Below are 19,365 nucleotides of genomic sequence, written 5' to 3' on the forward strand. Positions count from 1 at the left end.
GGCTACAGCTATTTTAAGAAAGAGCTAGGACGGAAACCCTTCAGGACAGTTAGATCTGTAAATTCTGTGAATGTTTAGAAATGAGCTTTTGCAACAGAATTAGTCTGGTCTATGTGTCCAAACATCATTTTAGAATTGGCTCCTTGTCAAACACAAACAAGACATTTTTTCTACGGCTTTAGACTACTTACATGTTTTGGAAACATACGGAAACAAATAACAAGCCCAGGTTCTAGCATACTACAAATATATTTAAAATGAATAAATTGGTATTATTAAATCTAACTAGTCATTTTTTTATATTAGTAAAATGAACACGATCAGCTATCAACCAATATTTGCTTAAGAGAAGTAGCATTTGGGGATCTTTCTCCTCAGAACCCTCAGCATCAAGATCTTTTAAACGTTGGTCCCCAGTTGCTCTTCTGGCCTTATCTCCCACACCCGCCGCACCCAGGAATGCCACGAGCACTCCGTGGACTTTGCACCCAGCTTCCCTGTCTCCACGCTTCGGCACTGGCTGTTCTTCCCACCCAGCAAAGGGCCCCACCCAGGGTAAATGACAATTGATATTTGCTGAATCAAGCTGGATTGAGATTATGTGTTCTCATTTTTCCTTACATACCTGACCATCTAGAGCCAATTTATTTATTTTAAAATCACTGAATTTAACAATTCTATTATGTGCCAGATACTGGGCTAAAATCTGGGAAAACAAAATAAGGGGTATAGCATCAGCCTCATGGAGCTAGAAATTACGTCCTTCATGCAATCTCTCTTTTTTCCAGCCAGAAGCTCTCTCAAAGCCCCTCCTCCTGCTGCTGCTGCTGCTGCTGCTAAGTCGCTTCAGTCGGGTCCGACTCTGTGTGACTCCATAGACGGCAGCCCACCAGGCTCCCCCATCCCTGGGATTCTCCAGGTAAGAACACTGGAGTGGGTTGCCATTTCCTTCTCCAATGCATGAAAGGGAAAGGGAAGTCACTCAGTCACGTCCGACTCTTAGAGACCCCATGGACTGCAGCCTACCAGGCTCCTCTGTCCATGGGATTTTCCAGGCAAGAGTACTGGAGTGGGATGCCACTGCCTTCTCAAAGCCCCTCCTACCTGCATTTTATTTTTTATCGCTTATTTACATGTCTGTGTTGCTGCCTCTACTAGAAAACAAAATCCTTCAAAGCAGAGGCCTTATTTTAAAATTATATATTTTTAACCTCTCCCAGCTCTTCATACTATGGCTTGCATATATTACACTCTCAACAGATGTTTATTAAATTCTGAAACATTTGTGATTGTCTAACATTGGTATCGGAGAAGGCAATGGCACCCCACTCCAGTACTCTTGCCTGGAAAATCCCATGGACAGAGGAGCCTGGTAGGCTGCAGTCCATGGGGTTTTGAAGAGTCAGACACGACTGAGCGACTTCACTTTCACTTTTCGCTTTCATGCATTGGAGAAGGAAATGGCAACCCACTCCAGTGTTCTTGCCTGGAGAATCCCAGGGACAGGGGAGCCTGGTGGGCTGCCGTCTATGGGGTCACACAGAGTCGGACACGACTGAAGCAACGCAGCAGCAGCAGCAACATTGGTATTCTATGAATTTCTCCAATTAGTAAGAGCTTTCAGAATAAACAGAAAACATTAAAGGAAACTAACAAGATCTAAAGATTTATTTTGATGCACAGTAATACATTTTTATTGTTGATGATAAGGATTATTTCTCTTTTAAATACACAAACAAATTTCTTCTCAGTAAATAGGTTAAGAACTGATCGATATATACCATCTGCACTTGAAATGATTTCTTAGCACTTCCAAGCTTCCAAAGACATGTAAGTTGAATGGCAGAAAAGCAAATTAAAATAAATGCCTTATTTTAGCTAGATGCTCAAACAGGCCACCGTTTGAGGTGCTTAATGAAACCTAAAAAGTAAACAAAGCATTAAACTCATCCTTTATTTTGTTATTTACATTTGGTTTCACCCCTCACAGAAAGGTTTCCAGTGGGAAACAGAAGTAATTGCTTTCCGTTCCCATGCCTAGGGTCTCGTGATTTCTTTGTGGATGAATCAGTCACACAATGCAATTGTTAGATTGGCTGGTTTGGACCCTGGCTCCTCCACCGACTCGCCTCTGTAAAGCGAGGATAATAGTATCTACTTTGGGGACCTCAATAAGTGAATATTTTGAACAGTTAATATTTTTTGTCAAATAAAATTTCCTTCTGCCACCCAAGTTTATTAGTCAGAACTTTAAATGTTGTCCTACAAGACAGTTCCTGTCACAATTCCCAGCTTTCGATGGCCCTGGTCACAAGGATACTCGAGACGCAGCCTTTACAACAACACCCTCACGGCCAAAAGAAGCGGCCAAGTAAAGCCTTTGTCTGAATGATCCAAGGCAAGGTACCCCACTGCTAGGATTATGCCAGAGGAGGACTCCGTCCTCACAAACAAGTCTCGCCTATCTTTCTTCTTCACACAGACATAATTTCACTAATGAATATTACATCCTGGCTGGAGGGAAACCATGGTTTGTAACTGAAATTGCCTAAAACCACCAAGCCATACACACTTGGTAGACTACTTCACCAACCCTACTTGGCAAAGGATTGGAGTAGATTTCCAGATAATTCAGTGATGTTTTGTCTGAACTATCTGAAACAGTTGATCCAACCCTCTGCTAGGAATTTTTGCTGTCAGAGTTTCCCTCAGGCACAAAGACTAAATTCACACAGTTTCTATGCAACTATCTAAGAGGCCAAGTACATCCTTAGCAACAGAGGTCAGAGGTCTGGGAGAGTTTTGAAAAGCCACCACCAGTTGCTTTAACCGTAAACAATTTACAAACGCGGAATCAGGGCTGCTGGCCTTGACAATTAGGGCTGACGGCTTCGTTTAACTTACCACAACCCAGAAAACACTGAAACCCCTCCATGTCCTGAATCTGTGTCCAGCCAGGATAACGACACAAAGGCAGCTAACATTTCCTGGAAGCCCTTTGTCTCAGCACATGCTGAGACTTTTATATAATTATTGATTTTTCGTAAGAACCCTATGAAGCAGACGCTGTTAAAATTTATCTCTTAAAGGGGCTTCCCTGGTGGATCAGCAATAAAGAACCCACCTGCCAATGCAGGAGACATGGGTTCGATCCCTGATCTGGGAACATCCCACCTGCCTGTCTTGGAGCAACTAAGCCCATGTGTCGCAACTACTGGGTCTGTGCTCTAGACCCGGGAGCCACGACTACCGAGTCCAGGCCCTAGAGCCTGTGCTCCGAAACAAGAGAAGCCCCTGCCATGAGAAGGGGCACCACAACTAGAGAAAAGCCCGCACAGCAATAAGACCCAGCACAGCAGAAAATAAATATGAAATTATTTTTTAATGTAAAAAAATTTACCTCATAAAGATCAAAAATCAAAGAAGTCACAAGACACTGGTCCAAGATCACACCGTCTGGCTAACTTCACACCTATGCGCTCATTCATATATTAGTCTCTCTGAAAGCACGAACATCCTTACAAATAAGACTCCTGGTGTCACTGAGTCGGTTACGTATCTTGCTAAAATTTCAAAGTTTTGTTTTTTGCTCCATGGCGGCGCTTCCTCCTCAGACACTAACATGCGTCCGCCTTCTCAGAGGACCATCAGCCTTGGAGATCCAGCTCCTACCACACAACTATTTCTCTATCGTACCCTCTCCTCATTCACTCTCTGACCTTCACCCCCCTAGTTTCTTAGTTTTCAGTCGAGCTGAGTGTGATGGGTTGAAGACTGCCCCTTGCCTCAAAATTCATGTTGGAGTCCTGACTGCCAAGTACCTCAGAATGTGATCTGACTTGGAGACTCAAGTCTTCACAGAGGTAATGCGGTTAGAATGAAGTCGTCAGGGTGAGTCTGCTCCAATATGACTGGTGTCCTCATCAAAAGGGGGAAGTTGGCCACAGAGACACACGTAGAGGAAAGACAATATGAAGGGCCACAGGGAAAGACAAGCCAAGGCGAGAGGCTGCAGATCTCATTGTCTGCAGGAGTCAGCCCCTCAGGCACTTTGATTTTGGACTTCAGGCCTCTAGAGCTATGAGACAATAAATTTCTGTTGCTTGAGCCACTCTATCTGTGGTACTTTGTTATAGCATCCCTACCAAACTAATACATCAAGGGGCCCTAGTTTTGACTGACAAAGGCACTGCCATCCTAAGACAGAGGTGGCCTCAGATGGAGCCTCATCCAGTTACTATATAGGCAGTGGCCACTGCATCCCAGGGGCTCCACTCCAAGCTGATTGAGTCTCCTGCTGGGCTCCAGTGCCTCCAAGAGGTATTTTTAGACTCCCCTGTCGTTTCCCCATTTATCTGAGTAAGGACGAGGAATTTCTAGGTCCCAGGTCTCCAAACCTGCAAGTAAATCAATACACAAGCATTGATTTTCTTCCCCCTCTTACAAAAAGCTAAGTGATAGGCAAACCTTAAATCAAGTCAGCCATACTCATCCTTTTTGTTTAAAAAAAGAAAAGTTAAAGGCTTTGAATTAAAGTAATTCACCATGCTCTAAGGCTGGACAATGCATTTCCAAAGAACAATAAAGGTACAGAAGGAGAGGGCTGCAAAATTTGCTCTCCAATATCACAGGTGATGTGGCCAAGGAAAGAATGTGACTAGAATTCATAACACCATCAGGACCAATAATAGAGCCAAATATTCTGTGAGCCATTTAATTCACCGCTGCATTGTATATTGCTAAGAGCAGCATAAATTGGACAGCAAGGCCAGATATGAATAAAAATCAGATTAAAAGCTTGCTCACATTGTTCATCAAGTAATGTTCAGATCAATCATGCCCATCTTTGTGGTCTTCTTGCTCACAAATCTCTGGCACCCATTATATCACTTAAGGTTTAGAAAAAACCACAAGAGGATCTGACCAATTTGCATTCTTGGCAAATTAAGGACCAAATTAAAGCAGCTAATAATAAGCTGGAAACAAACAGGAAGGTGTAAAATCTGGGCTGCTGCCTTCCACTTCATGCTGATTAGAAAGGAGGAAGGAAGGTCCAAAGAAGGAAAAGGAAGGGTGGCTTGCCCTCTCCCCACCCAATGCACACATAAAGGCAGGCACTTTGTTCTCTCACTGAATTTTGCAATTGAAATATGCCCATCTTTCAGCATACGAAAATCTGTATTTACACGTATGCAAAATTGAGGGTGATTTTTTTACTTAATCAGTAGGTGAATAATTGGTTATACAGTCTTATGAGAGGGTAGAGGGCTCCTCTTAAAATATGTTAAATTTCTCTGATTGACTTAAATACAAATTTTAAACCTAATTATTAAAGAAAGTAATAATGAGTTCTAAGGACTATTTCAGGAAGTGTGCTCATACTTACCTCCACCCAGCACTCCCCCCAGAGTGAGCTAGGAAAAGGGCAGCTGGGGTGAGGAGATCAGAGGGAAGGGAGGCCCTTGCATGGGGTCACAGATGTCGACTCACCCCCATGGTACTTGGATGACTTAAGCAGATTGGCAGTAAGGACGACAGTATTGAGTTCTCTAAGGTGTTTCGGTTTCCACCTCAGAAACCTGAGGCAGAGATAGGACTTCTTTCCTCCATATCTAGCACAACAACATCACAAGGGTCTTTTCTAGCCTAAAAGGAGGACTGTTGTCATTGTGTAGTTGCTCAGTGGTGTCTGACTCTTGTGACCCCATGGACTGTAGCCCACCAGGCTCCTCTGTCCATGGAATTCTCCAGGCAAGAATACTGGAGTGGGTTGCCATTTCCTTCTCCAGGGGATCTTCCCAACCCAGGGATTGAACCTGGCTCTCCTATGCTGCAGGGGGTCTCCTACGTTGCAGGCAGATTCTTTACTGACTGAGCCACCAAAAGGAGAGTAGAAATCAGTATTTCTCAAAAGAGCATCTTAATTATTTTTGACCAAGTGTTTCTTCATGCTTTATACAACATTTCTTTGTGTATTAAGAAGTGCACAGGTGAATACTTTGTCAAGATAATACATTCTGGCCTTAGAAATTCAATATGAGGTAAATCTAAATTAGATCCCATCCCATATGATTTAAGGGCTTCCCTGGTGGATAGACAGTAAAGAATCTGCCTGCATTGCAGGAGACCCAAGTTCGATCCCTGGGTCAGGAAGATCCCCTGAAGAAGGGAATGGCAACCCACTCCAGTACTCTTGCCTGGAGAATTCCAAGGACAGAGGAGCCTGACAGGCTATAGTCCATGGGGTCGCAGAGTCGGACATGAGTGAGTGACTAACACTTTAACTTTCACATATGGTTTAAACCCTGAGATTTAAACAAAACAAAAGACTTGCTACAATACTAGCTCATGTATGAGGTGACCTTCAGACAAGGGCTCTAAAAACAAAAATGTGCAGTCCTCCTCAAGTGTGGCAGGCTAACTTTCTGATTCTGTAATTAAGTTGTAATTGACAACTGGGATGGGCAAGAGAATAAGGGGAAAATAAATTTAATTCTATCTTCGTAAAGGGTGCTTTACCACTATGAAAACTCACTCATGAGTTGGTTTTTTATAATTGAAACCTTTAAAAAGAAAAAAAAGCTAGCATTTAGTGAACATTTACTAAGTTATGTACTTTGGATGACTTATTTCATTTAGTTTCACAACGTTCCCATAAGGCAGGACCTGATGTCATCTTACAGGGCAGAACAGCTCAGGGAGGTTGAGGAAGGAGCATCAGTCTGATCGAAGAGACCAAGCATGGAACCCTCTGCGTGAGGAAGATGTGCTCATCCTGAGTTTAACATTCCCTAAGGGCACAAGTCTACCCTTCCGATTTCTCTGCCTCTCACTCATAAACACAAGTCCTATGCTTTAAAATAATTAAAATGCAGTAAGAAATCATTGATTCAGAATATCATGGATGAGAGAGTTCAATGTCGGTCTTACAGAATATTAAGACAAATTAGGTTTTATTTGTGTCACATACACAATAACCATGGACAGCTTGGTCTGTTACACACGCGTAAGTGAAAAGCTCAGCTTGAGTGTACAAGAGTTTAAACCTCAACCACTGGGTGAGTATCTGCTTTTGCTAACTTAACACTTCTTATACCTAAATAAACGCCCTTGTTTGTTCTCACAAGTAACAACTAGGTAGATTGATATTCCCCTAACAAACTTCAATACCTCTTTTCTTGTTTAATCACGCAGGAGAACACAGAACAACTACCCCTGCTAAATTCGACACCAGGGATTTCTGAAGGAATACAACTTGATGCTAACAAATAAACCTGTATGTCTCTACCTGTGTAAACTAACAGCCATAAAGGCACTTGTCAGCCTTCAGAGAAAGGAGCACAGCGGTGTTCAGCTTTCCTCCTGAGCAGAGTCACCTCTCTTGACGAGGAAGAAAAGGGGGACCCCACTCTCCTTTCCAGAGAGTTCCTTTGACAAACAAACAGGAAGTCGAGTTGTTGCCGGGGTATATTTTGCCTTTTTATGAAAGAAGGGAAGAGGTACTGGAAATGCAATCTTCATCCTGAACGACAGCAATGACTTTTCCCAGGGGACATCTTAGCAAGTCTCAGAGGATACCACACCCCCTTCTCACCCAAGATATATGTGAAAAATCAGACGTGCTTTAAAATGCTTCATTTGAAAAAAAGCAAAACTCAAGTATTTTCTCATTATCTCATATTTTGGGACCCCACTTCTTTGGCATAGAATCAGTTTCTCCCTTGCATACTGGTAGATGTAGTTACTGCAACATTACTGTTGGTTTCTTTCCCTAGGGATTGAAAGAGCAACTTCTCAGTCTGACCTGCATCACCTACTTAAAAGGTAGAGTCAACATCTTTTCTCATGGAAAGTAGTTAACATTCATTAAACATCTATTGGGTGCCAAACTATGTACTGAGTTCTTGACATGCTGATCTAATTTTTAACTTATTCTCATAACTACTTGGTGAGGCAGGTATCTCCATTCTGTAGGTGAGAAATTTAAGGTACAGGGAGCTTATGCAATCTGCTCAGTGTCCGCTGGCTGGTAAATGATGAAACTGGCCTAACCCATCTGCCCAACCCTGAAGACTCATAAACTATATACTCTACAGTCCATGATAAACCTTCACTCAGCAAAACTCATTTCATTTCCTGGTGAGGGGTGAATGCCATCCATTTTCCATGTCATCGAAACATATGCTTTCTTCTTCTTTCAAATTATTCCTCTCTTGCTATCTGAGTTTTTGAAGAAACAGAAAGACAAGAAAATGTTAGAGAATGCATTGCCCGTCTGCTGCTTGGCGTCTGCCAGCCCAGAGGGCATCTGTTTCAAAGTCACTCACAATGAATAAAAAACTGGGACAGAGACAGGGACTGGACCTTTGAAGATACTGACAAGCTGTACACGTCTTGATATCTCAAAATAATCACTCGTTAGCTGATATTACACCCACCGATGTGGCCGAAAGAAGGACCAGAACCTGACCGATACACGCACCAACCTTGCTTTCCCAGTTGGGAAGGCAGATCCGTCTTTCTGTTTTCAATTCCTATTCCACTACTTTTAACAAAGGACTTTTTTTCCTCCTATGCATTTCCTTTTCTCTGCTCTGTCCCAGGCAGTCCTATGAATTCTAAATTGAATCTCGCTAAGAAGTAAATAAAATGCACAGTTTTTAAAGATCACCCCTGAGAAATGACACTTTGTGAAAATGAGATTCTGGCCCTGATTTCTAGAGTATGAGAGTCCCAGGTCCTCTCAGGGCTGGGCACTTTTTTATATTTTAATTGAAAAGAATGGGTGTGATCCACACGTAAACATCCAAAGAATTATGCTTTCCTTTAATTCTACTCCCAAGCTTGACTTAACCCAAACCACTTCATGAAATGGATTTATAGAAGATATAGACTAATCAAAAGAACCTGCAGAAGAAATTATGCTCCAGAAGCATAACTTATTACACTAGGAATAAACTTTTCTTCCCAGCAAATGCTACCCAGCACCCCTCAAGGAATACTTTTATCCAGCAGCTTAAGTAAGGCCCTTCGCCATCTATTCTGCTCTCCTTAAAGAAATACATTATCAGCATAGTTAAGACATACCAAAGCTTACCTTTCTGTAAGTAACAAAAATGGTGGTTAAAGGTTATTTTCTTCCATTCAGCTGCTGGGACCCTTGCTGGGACTGGAGTGTCTTCCCCAGAGGCCACACCCAGTGCACGGCTCTGCTTCCCCAGCCTCTCCCTTCCCCTTCAGTCAAACATTAACCATCGACTGGTTTTATTGATTTTCATCAGATGTCATAAATGGAATCGTAATCCAGGAAAGAAATGTGTTTGTACCAAAAGCGGTTCGTTCACATCTAATACATCTCAGAACAAGTTTCTGAATATCAGAATGTAGGTTAAATAAAATAGAAGACAAGAGGAAGTTAGCATGGAAAAACTTTCTGTGTATTCAACTGTCTGTAGAGTGTAAGTTCCCTGACATCTCTGAGTTTCCTCCATATTTTGCTCTCCCAACCCTTGTGCACTTAGTCCCTCAGTCGTTTTCAACTCTTGGAGACTCCGTGGACTGTAGCCCCCCAGGCTCCTCTGTCCATGGGATTTCTCAGGTAAGAATACTGGAGGGGGTTGCCATGTCCTTCTCCAGGGGATCTTCCTGACTCAAGGATTGAACTCGAACCTCCTGTGTCTCCTGCATTGTAGGTAGATTCTTTACCCAGTGAGCCAGAGAGGAAGTCCTCTTTCCCACCACTTGGCACAGAAGAATAATTAACAGATATTTGTGTAGATTCTGTCTTAAACACAGACCAGTACAGGATGTCATGTCTGAGCAATGACTCAGTTCACTGATAACCAGGCACAAGAGACGGGGGAAATGATTTAGACGGTGCAACCCAGGGTGCAATCTGACAGCACCCGCTTCTGAAGCCCAAGGGTCCTCTTCAAAGTCTGCATGAAACAGCCAGCAGTAGCCTTCCCCCAAAACACAAATCAAGTCCTTTTTCTCACTCTCTGAGATTGGACTTACTAAGAACAAGTTACCACTTTTTCCACTCAAAATGAGGTTTCCAATTAAACAATAAAAGCCTATGGCCTTTTCCAAAGTCAAGGGCTCTTTTTGACGGATTCCTCATTCCCACCCCTCAGTCACTCTGGAAACCTACACTAAAGATGTGGATCAAGGTCGCTTTTATGTCAAATGTGATAGTCATTCTGATACTCATTTCTGGGCCGCTCCTGAGCTGCATTGCGTTCTCCATCTGTCTCTAGTGTGCATCTGGTACAGTCAAAGCACAAGAGCACAGCCCACTGTCTAGATGGGCTTCTTCCTTCTTGATCCCCTTGAGAAGACTAAGCCTCACTTGTCTCGGGGACCCTGAAGTGAAATCACCTGGTTGTGGGTCAGCAGTCAGCATGCTCGGTGGACCGGCAGGCCCAGCAAGGATCCTTCTTCCTTTGTTTCACAACATAGCTACATTTAGAAAAATGAGGTCAGTGAGGCTAAGCAACTGTCACATTCGTAACACCTCTGCCCTCCCGTGAACCAAATCAAATGACCTTGTTCCACAAGACCAAAGAACTTTCACTTGTGTGTTTTACTTCCTGAATCAATGACAAAAATTTAAAGGTGTTGCTCAGACTTTGCTTCTTCTTCAGAAACTTGTGGTACTTTTTAATAATGTATGCAAAAAGTACGTTTAAATCTATAAGCTTTTCTTCAAAAGAATGTGTATATATGTACCACTTTTAATCACTGATTCTTAGCAATGATCAAAATTATAGAATCAGGACTCCAGCCTTCGTCTGTCTGATTCAAAGCCTAACCTATTCACCACCAAAGCTGTTGAATTTGCCAATTTGTTTTTCTTCTGATTCCATTTAGGAAGAAATCCATTTGTGTGACCCAGTTCCTGATGGGAGATAGCCAGGTTCCTAAAGTGGGCTTCCCTTTATATATTTTATGTTCTAGGTTCCTAGCTTCTCAAGTCCGGAGAAGGCAATGGCACCCCACTCCAGTACTCTTGACTGGAAAATCCCATGGATGGAGGAACCTGGTAGGCTGAGAGTCGGACACGACTGAGTGACTTCACTTTCACTTTTCACTTTCATGCATTGGAGAAGGAAATGGCAACCCACTCCAGTGTTCTTGCCTGGAGAATCCCAGAGACGGGGGAGCCTGGTGGGCTGCCGTCTATGGGGTCGCACAGAGTCGGACACAGTTGAAGCGACTTAGCAGCAGCAGTAGCAGCAGCAGCTTCTCAAGTCAGATTGATTAAATTCTAAAAAGGCCAAAACCACCCATCAGAGAAATTAACAGGTAATTACATCTCTGTATTATAAAGGCTTCTCTTGTGCTCTCCATGATAATTGGTTAGCATAGTTTTCAGAGCTGTGTGTTCACCATTCATACATTAAATTTAAATTTATAAGTTATAAAATTATCTGGGTTTACAATTCTAGATTAAAGTCATCTGGATTTATAATTCTAGATTAAATTCTGCCCTGTGTTTCAGGGTGAACACCTTTGCATTTTAGGAACCCATTCTTATGTAAAAATGAGGCATTTCCAGTTCAATAGTTTAACACTGACAGTAATAATAAGGAAATTTTAATCGATCAGATCAGATCAGATCAGTTGCTCAGTCGTGTCCAACTCTTTGCAACCCCATGAATCGCAGCATGCCAGGCCTCCCTGTCCATCACCAACTCCAGGAGTTCACTCAGACTCACATCCATCGAGTCAGTGATGCCATCCAGCCATCTCATCCTCTGTCGTCCCCTTCTCCTCCTGCCCCCAATCCCTCCCAGCATCAGAGTCTTTTCCAATAAGTCAGCTCTTCGCATGAGGTGGCCAAAGTACTGGAGTTTCAGCTTTAGTATCATTCCTTCCAAAGAAATCCCGGGGCTGATCTCCTTCAGAATGGACTGGTTGGATCTCCTTGCAGTCCAAGGGACTTTCAAGAGTCTTCTCCAACACCACAGTTCAAAAGCATCAATTCTTCGGCGCTTGGCCTTCTTCACAGTCCAACTCTCACATCCGTACATGACCACAGGAAAAACCATAGCCTTGACTAGTCGAATCTTTGTTGGCAAAGTAATGTCTCTGCTTTTGAATATGCTATCTAGGTTGGTGATAAAGATTAAAAATTCCTTTTATCAGAGCAAAGTAGATATAAATTGTTTATATGATGGAAACAAGTGAACAACTGGAAAAGTTAGGATAAATACTTCTGACTAACAGCTTCATGGTATTAGAACATATTAACAATTAATATTAATAGTGTTTTTTTGATGTAGCAGCAGCAGCAGCAGCAACCATTCCTCCAACATTAGCCATAGAAAATATATAAGCAGTGTTTGATCTATGGACTGTGCTACTTAGCTAGTTAGCAAGGAATAAAGTTTGGATAGCCTCCCAGACAAAAGCTTGATGAAGAGTAATTAGCCTCAATTGAAATGAATAGACTTAAATTAAAAAAAAAAGCTTGATGAAAATTGGAAATGGTTCTTAAATTTCAAAGAATGTTACATTTCTAATATTCCTATTATTTAAAGCTCAAAATAAATTTATGAATGCTAAGTTTTTCCATTTTTCATTTGCTTGCACTTTAACTTGGACTTTATTTGCATTACATATCATGCATTTTAAGAACATTTTATCATGCATCTATCAACATAGAGCCTCATCTAATAGGAGTTATATAATACATATACATAATAATACTTTTAATTACTTAATATCTGTCTTACCCATGTTACTGGTGGCAGAAACTGTCTTCCATTAGCACTGAATAAATTCTTATTATTTTATTTGTTTGTTTTTTGACCAAGCCATGCAGTTTGCAGGATCTTAGTTCCCAGACCAAGGACTGAACCTGGGCCCTCAGCAGTGGGAGTGCAATGGCCTAACCACTAGCCCACCAGGAAATTCTCAGTAAATACTTTTTAGAATTAAACTCTTTTGAGTTATTTAATTCAATAACTCCAAATAGTCAGGATTGCATGCAGGCCCAACCAAGGCTAATGGGAACCCAGATACGTGAATGATTTTGGATCCTCTCAAGGCTATGTTTTACATCTTTTATTCCACATTTATTTAGTGGAATGACATGAAACTAATTTTCTGCTGGTGAATGTTTTAGACCAAAGCAGAATTTTCTCTAATTCCTTTCACCGGCCAAGGCAGTTATTCTTATTCTTGTCCTTGAGTTTGTTTGAATTTGGGCTTTTTATTGTTTTTCATGTTATCATTTCAGGCAATTTCCCAAACCAGAACACTCTAAGGAATTACTAAGTGATTTAAGACTTAGATATTAAAATAAAACACTAACGCCAAGGAAAAAACACTGAACCATACATAATGAAGTTTCAAAATCTTAGCTATGACCTGTGCTCATCCTAAAAATATTCAAAAAAGACAGTTTAAAGCTAATGAAAAGTTTTTTCCCTGTTTTCAATTTCGACAGAAGTGGATCCGGTTTGCATTTGTTTATTTCAGGAATACTTTAACTCCATCTATAGAGGGTTACTTCTGACAATTGCCTAGGAGGCAATTGGTCCTAATAGGCACTAGGTCCTTAATCTGGCTCCAGTTACCCCATCAGGAAACTTCTGGAGAACCCTATGACTGGAATGGTTAATAACTATCCACATCAGACATAGATTGGACAAATGCTTTCTGGAGCTTTCTGACTATGGGCAGTTTATTAAAACTGGGCCTCCTATGATGAGATCCTGACTCAGGAGATCACAGATGCATCCCAGGGATCAATATTTTTTTAAACCCCTCTGGATTCCTGATGCAAGTAATCACATGGACCCTTCTCTGAGAAACACAGCTTAGTGATTCTGTGCTCTATCTGTGAGTAAATATTCTTTAACAAGGTCTGTCCTTGATAATAATTTTCCCCCACCATTTCTGCAGGACCTGTCTCAGACAACACTGCAGTTGAGTTGATGTCGTCCATGTAGACTGAATCTGGCAAACACAAAGATGCTTATCTTGCCTCAGACATTTTTTTCACAGTCTACTGAACATTTCATTTGACCTCAAATTTTTTTCTTAATTCCAAGAAATTACAATAATCTTGTTGCTTTTCTGAGTCTGATCTCTGTATCTCTTACCAGATTTCACCAGCATTGGTCTCGGCTTACATCCAGTTCAATGCTCAGACTATTGCATCTTATTTCCACCTCCAGTATCCCATGGAAGCTGCATTCACAAAGGCGATAACAACCCCGTTTGATAATCAGAAACGCTGCACTTTACCAGATCTCTCACAACATGTGACACTATCAATAGCCTTCCCTGAACTGCCCTTTATCCTTAGTTTATTTTCAAATACTGTTCTGATTTCTTTTCTACTTCTCGAGCCAGTCTCTGGCAGTCCCATTTGTAGCCTCACCAGACTCCTTGGGTCAATGCCAGGTTATCTCACCTTATCACTCATTCTAGAAGGTTGGATCTGTTCCCATCTGTACAGCAAAGTCTCAAGTCTCTCAGCATAGATTCCCGCCCCCCCCCCCCCGGCCTGGGTTTCAGTCTTTTTACACCAACCAATTATTGCCAAAGCTCCCTTTATATGTCCCAGATGCACTACAAACTCAACATATCCGAAATTGACCTCACCATTTCACTCTCTCCCAAACTGAATCTCTTGGAACACTACCCCTTCATGTTAGCCTTGGTAGTCACCAAGCCTTAGCCAGGGTGCTGTGATTGATTGGTAATTCCTGTCATGGGTACAAATAGGAGGCTGGCAGTGAATACGCCTGGGAATCACCCACCTTGCCTAGGAAGGACTCCGTGACTTGGACACGAGGGCTCAGTGAACTCTGGATTGCCTTCTCTACTTATGGGTTTCTCATGGGAAAACAAAACATTGGAATTTCCTCTGAAAATGTTGTTCTTAAGAAGTATTTCCTGGAGAAAAATAGTATTTTCAACACATGGTGATGAAATAACTGCATACCCACATGCAAAGGAATGAAGTCAAAACTCCTGTATCATACCATCCAGAAAAATGAACTCAGAGTGGATTAAAGACCTGAAATTAGGGACTCTATAAAACTCTTAGAAGAAAACAGTGGTAAATCTGAATGTCTTTGGATTTGGCAATGGTTTCTTAGACATAACAGCAAAAGCACAAACAACAATAGAAAAACAAATTGGACTTCATCAAAGTTAAGAATTTGTGCTTCAAAGAGCACTATTAAAAGTGGGGGACTTCCCTGGTGGTCCAGTGGCTAAGGCCCCCCACTCCCAGTGCAGGGGCCCAAGTTCAGTCCCTGGTCAGGGAATCAGATCCCACATGCCACAACTAAGAGTTTGCGTGCTGCAACTATAACCAGATTCCACGTGCTGCAACATAGACCCAGTGCAGCAAATAAAGAAAAATACTTTTATTTTTTTACAGTGGAAAGGCCACCCACAGGGTGAGAGTAAACCACATATCTGAGGAGGGAGCTGTAGCTAGAACACATTTTAAAAAAAACTCTTAGAATTCAAAAATAACTAGATTAAAATCCATCAGAAATAGACAAAGGATAAGAACAGATATTATTAAAGAAGGTATTCAAATAGCTAACAAACACATGAAAAAATGGTCAACATCATTAGGCATAAACATCATGTAAATCAAATCCACAGTAAGATACTACTTTATACTCATTAAGATAACTATAACAAAAAGGACATATAATAGCAAGTATTGGAGAGTATATAGAGAAATCAGAATCTTTGTATACTCAGTGGGAATGTAAATGATAAAGTCACTTTGGAAAAAAAAAAAATCTGGAAATTTCCTCAAAAACTTAAACCATCTGACTTAGCAATGTCATTCTTAGGTATGTATCTAAGAAAAAAATGACATATGTCCACATAAAAATCGGTGCACGAGTGGTCATGGCAGCATTATGCATAATAACTAAAAGTGAAAACAACGAAATGTCCACTCAACCAACAAACGGATAAACAAAATGTGATGTATCCAGGTAATAGGGTATTCTTCAGCCACAAAAAGCAATGGAGAGCTGGCACATGCTATAACATAGATGAAGTAAAAGTAGCCAGACAAAAAAGGCCAAACACTGTATGACTCCATTCATGTGAAATGCCCAGAACAGGCAAGTTCATAGAGCTAGAAAGTAGATTCAGGGTTGCCTGAGGTCAGGGAGTGGGTCGATGGGGTTAGAAGTTTATGTTAAAGGATATGGGGTTTCTTTTCATAGTGATAAAAATATTCTAAAATTGGTTGCAGTGACGGTTGCACGATTCTGTAAATATACTAAAAACAACTATTGAGTTCTGACTTTAAATTGGTAACTTTTACATACATTAATTTTTATCTCAGTAAAGCTGTTACCAAAAAAAGGAAGAGGTAATTCCTGCAGCCAAACTCACCCTGATATGAAATACAAGACACAGGCTTAAACATTTCCAGTTTCCTCAAACAAAGAACTTCAGAACAAATTCATTGTGTTCTATTATCATAGATGATTTGAGGGATTTTAATCATGTTAGTCTCACCTAAATGTATTTGTTTTGCTTACTTTACTTATTATTTGATCTCATCTTCTATGTTTTACTTTTAAAAGTGTATATAAGAACATTTCCATTCTTGAAAGTTCTCTGCCCTGAGCAAAGAAGGAAGGAAAAGAGGACCAGGTGGCCACAGACCTTTCCGTCTCTCTCCTAGCGCTTCAGGTCAGTCAGTTCAGCACTAGAGAAACTCTTTGAATTCACTGCCCCCCAAAAAGGGAAGTCTACTTTCTTTCGACGTGACCAAGTCTCGTAACTCGGAAAACAAAAGAGAAATTTTTTTCTCCCTTTGGTCTTCCGGCTCAGGGTAATATTAAGCCTAGGGTCACGTACGCACACAATAATAACGCAGGAGAATTTCTGGAAAAGCTCTCTCTTCTTAAGCCTGCAATTTTCCAGTTGCTACATGAGAAAATCCAGGAATGAAATCTCACACCTGAGATCCACTTTGCTGTTCTTCAGGAGAAGCCTGAAGGAGGAGGAAAGAGGGAAGCCACTGGGGAAAGATTCTTGAGGGTCACCAATGAGAGCTCAGGTTATGCCAGGTCCCCTCACAAAGCATGGGGAGGCCCCAGACCGTCTTTGATTAAACTGTTGGAGTCTGACTCACACTGTGCCCCTATTTTAAACCCCGTGGTCTTGTCCGGTGAGTCCCAGAGGCAAGGCTCCAAAGAGACTGTTTTACTCCCATATCTTCCCAGTTCTGCTCCTAAGTGTGAGAAGCAAAGGGGATTGCCTAGAACCAGCGCTATATCCAATCAGATTGATTTACAAGCCAGAGGTGGCTGTACCTTCTCCAAGTTACCATTTTATACAAAAGCAAACTAATCACAGTTAACAACACAGGACTTGACTAAAAGTTAACCAAAAACCACCACTCTTTTCTATCCTCTGAGCTTTCCGAAAACAATTAATTTTTAGTACTGAGCTTCTTAACCCTGGCTGCACAGAAGCAAAGTGATTCTAATTGGATTGGCGTTTGATAACCTGACAATAGCCATCTCTATGTTCTCCTTGGTACCAAAGGCTCAGCTGAGCTTGAGACTCACCGATCCAAGGCCTGCCCTTTGTCAGGCACTTTCCTAACTGGTCTCAGCGTATTACCCTCACAACAATGCTGTGAGGTCATTATTTGTATTACTTTGCAAATAAAGAAACCGAGAAAAAAAGAAGATAAAAATAGACTCAGCAAGGCTTGAATCCAGGTGTGAATTAAAAAAAAAAAAAAAAATATATATATATATATATATATATATATATATCAGAGCACTTCATAGCTACCCAGGGCTGAGAGCATTTAATACCCGCAGGGTGCCTCTCCTATGCGGCTCTACTTATCCACCAGGCACCAGAATCAGAGGCAGTTTAGACGCATCAGCTCACAGAACCACAGCCCAAACATCCACACTCCCACCCGGACATCATTCCCACCAGCTGTCCCTTCGCCCCACCTTTTCTGAGAGCTCCTTCCCTGGGAATCCTCCCCTGGCTGCGAAACCTGCCCTGGTGTCATTTCCATTCCCAGATAACACCAACTACTTTACCCCCTAGAGCACGTTCCACCCAGATCTCCTCCCCAGCTGGTATCCTCTTAGACATCCCCCTGACCTTTCTCGGCGTGGAGGGAGAGCATCACCTGGCCGACTTGGATCCAGTCTCTCTCTCAGCTGGTCTGGAGGAAGGTCACCCTGTCTCAGAGCTAATGAGGAAGTGGTTAGCTTTACTGGAGTTCAGCTCAGACCAGCCCAGCCCAGAAGCCAATACTGTTCAAAGAATTAGACACGCGGCCAGGTGCACTTTGCCCCAGCAGTCAATCAATTATCCCTGACTTCCTGGGTTTTTCACATATTGTTCGTTGTTTAGTCACTCAGTCTTGTCTGATTCTTTTGCAACCTCCTGGACGGCAGCAGGCTAGGCTCCTCTGTCCATGGGCTTTTCCATGCAAGAGTACAGAACGGGTTGCCAATTCCTTCTCCAGGGGATCTTCCTGACCCAGGGATCCAACCACCATCTCCTGCTTGGCAGGTGGATTCTTTATCGGTGGGCCACCTGGGAAGCCCCTTCCCCCAATAACTGAACATCCTCTCCATTACTGGGGTATCACATGGCTCCCAGTACAACATTGCCAATGTGCTGACTTTCCTTCTGGAATTTAACAGGGGCCTTGGACTTTGACTTGGACTTGGGCTTCCCTGGTGGCTCAGCTGGTAAAGAATCCGCCTGCAATGCGGGAGACCTGGGGTCGATCCCTGGGTTGGAAAGATCCCCTGGAGAAGGGAAAGGCTGCACACTCCAGGATTCTGGCCTGGAGAATTCCAGGGACTGTATAATCCCTGAGGTTGCAAAGAGTCTGAGTGAGTTTCACTTTGGACTTTGAAATTAATTTTCTGTCTTTGGAATAGAGGACCCTTTGGTCTTTTTCTTTGTTGATCATGAGGAAAAGACTGGAGGGAGAATTACCACAGAGCCAGTCCCAGGGCTCTCAGGGTCAAGGACACATTTCCTGAGCCTGACACGGGCAATGAGAACTTATTTCTCCCCATTTTTAGTCAGCTCCCTAATGAACTATTAGTCTACTATTCTTTGTGGAGAAGGAAATGGCAACCCACTCCAGTATTCTTGCCTGGAAAATTCTATGGACAGAGGAGCCTGTGGGGAGTCCATGGGGTCACAAAGAGTCGGACACGACTGAGAGACTAACATATGCACACTCTTCTTTGAGTCAGAGTGTTTAAGACCACAGCTTTTGGGGACTGGCAAATTAGGATCTGAATCCCAATTCCAATGCTATTCTTGACTCCTATATTTATCACCAACAAAGATTTGGAAATCTTA

The 19,365-nt window shown here is 42.1% G+C and overlaps 1 protein-coding gene across 5 annotated transcripts in view; it reads right to left on the reverse strand.

The window, feature by feature from the left end:
* CDH17 (cadherin 17) overlaps nt 1–18,271 on the reverse strand; it is an 88,227-nt gene extending 69,956 nt beyond the window's left edge. The window contains exons 1-3 of one of the 5 annotated variants that reach the window (XM_086335314.1): nt 18,139–18,271; nt 14,778–14,913; nt 14,115–14,202 (exon numbers count right to left, since the gene is read on the reverse strand). The gene's annotated coding sequence lies outside the window, so the exon portion shown is untranslated. Of the gene's footprint in view, nt 1–9,097; nt 9,118–14,114; nt 14,203–14,777; nt 14,914–18,138 lie in introns of those variants that run through there. The other 4 variants (XM_086335313.1, XM_086335312.1, XM_086335315.1 and 1 more) reach the window with 4 other exon arrangements.
* Nucleotides 18,272–19,365: the final 1,094 nt, after the last annotated feature.

The sequence above is a fragment of the Bos grunniens genome, chromosome 14 (assembly GCF_055505025.1).
Source record: "Bos grunniens cultivar Pamir isolate PY7600 chromosome 14, Bosgru_T2T1.0, whole genome shotgun sequence".
Taxonomy (NCBI): Eukaryota; Metazoa; Chordata; class Mammalia; order Artiodactyla; family Bovidae; genus Bos; species Bos grunniens.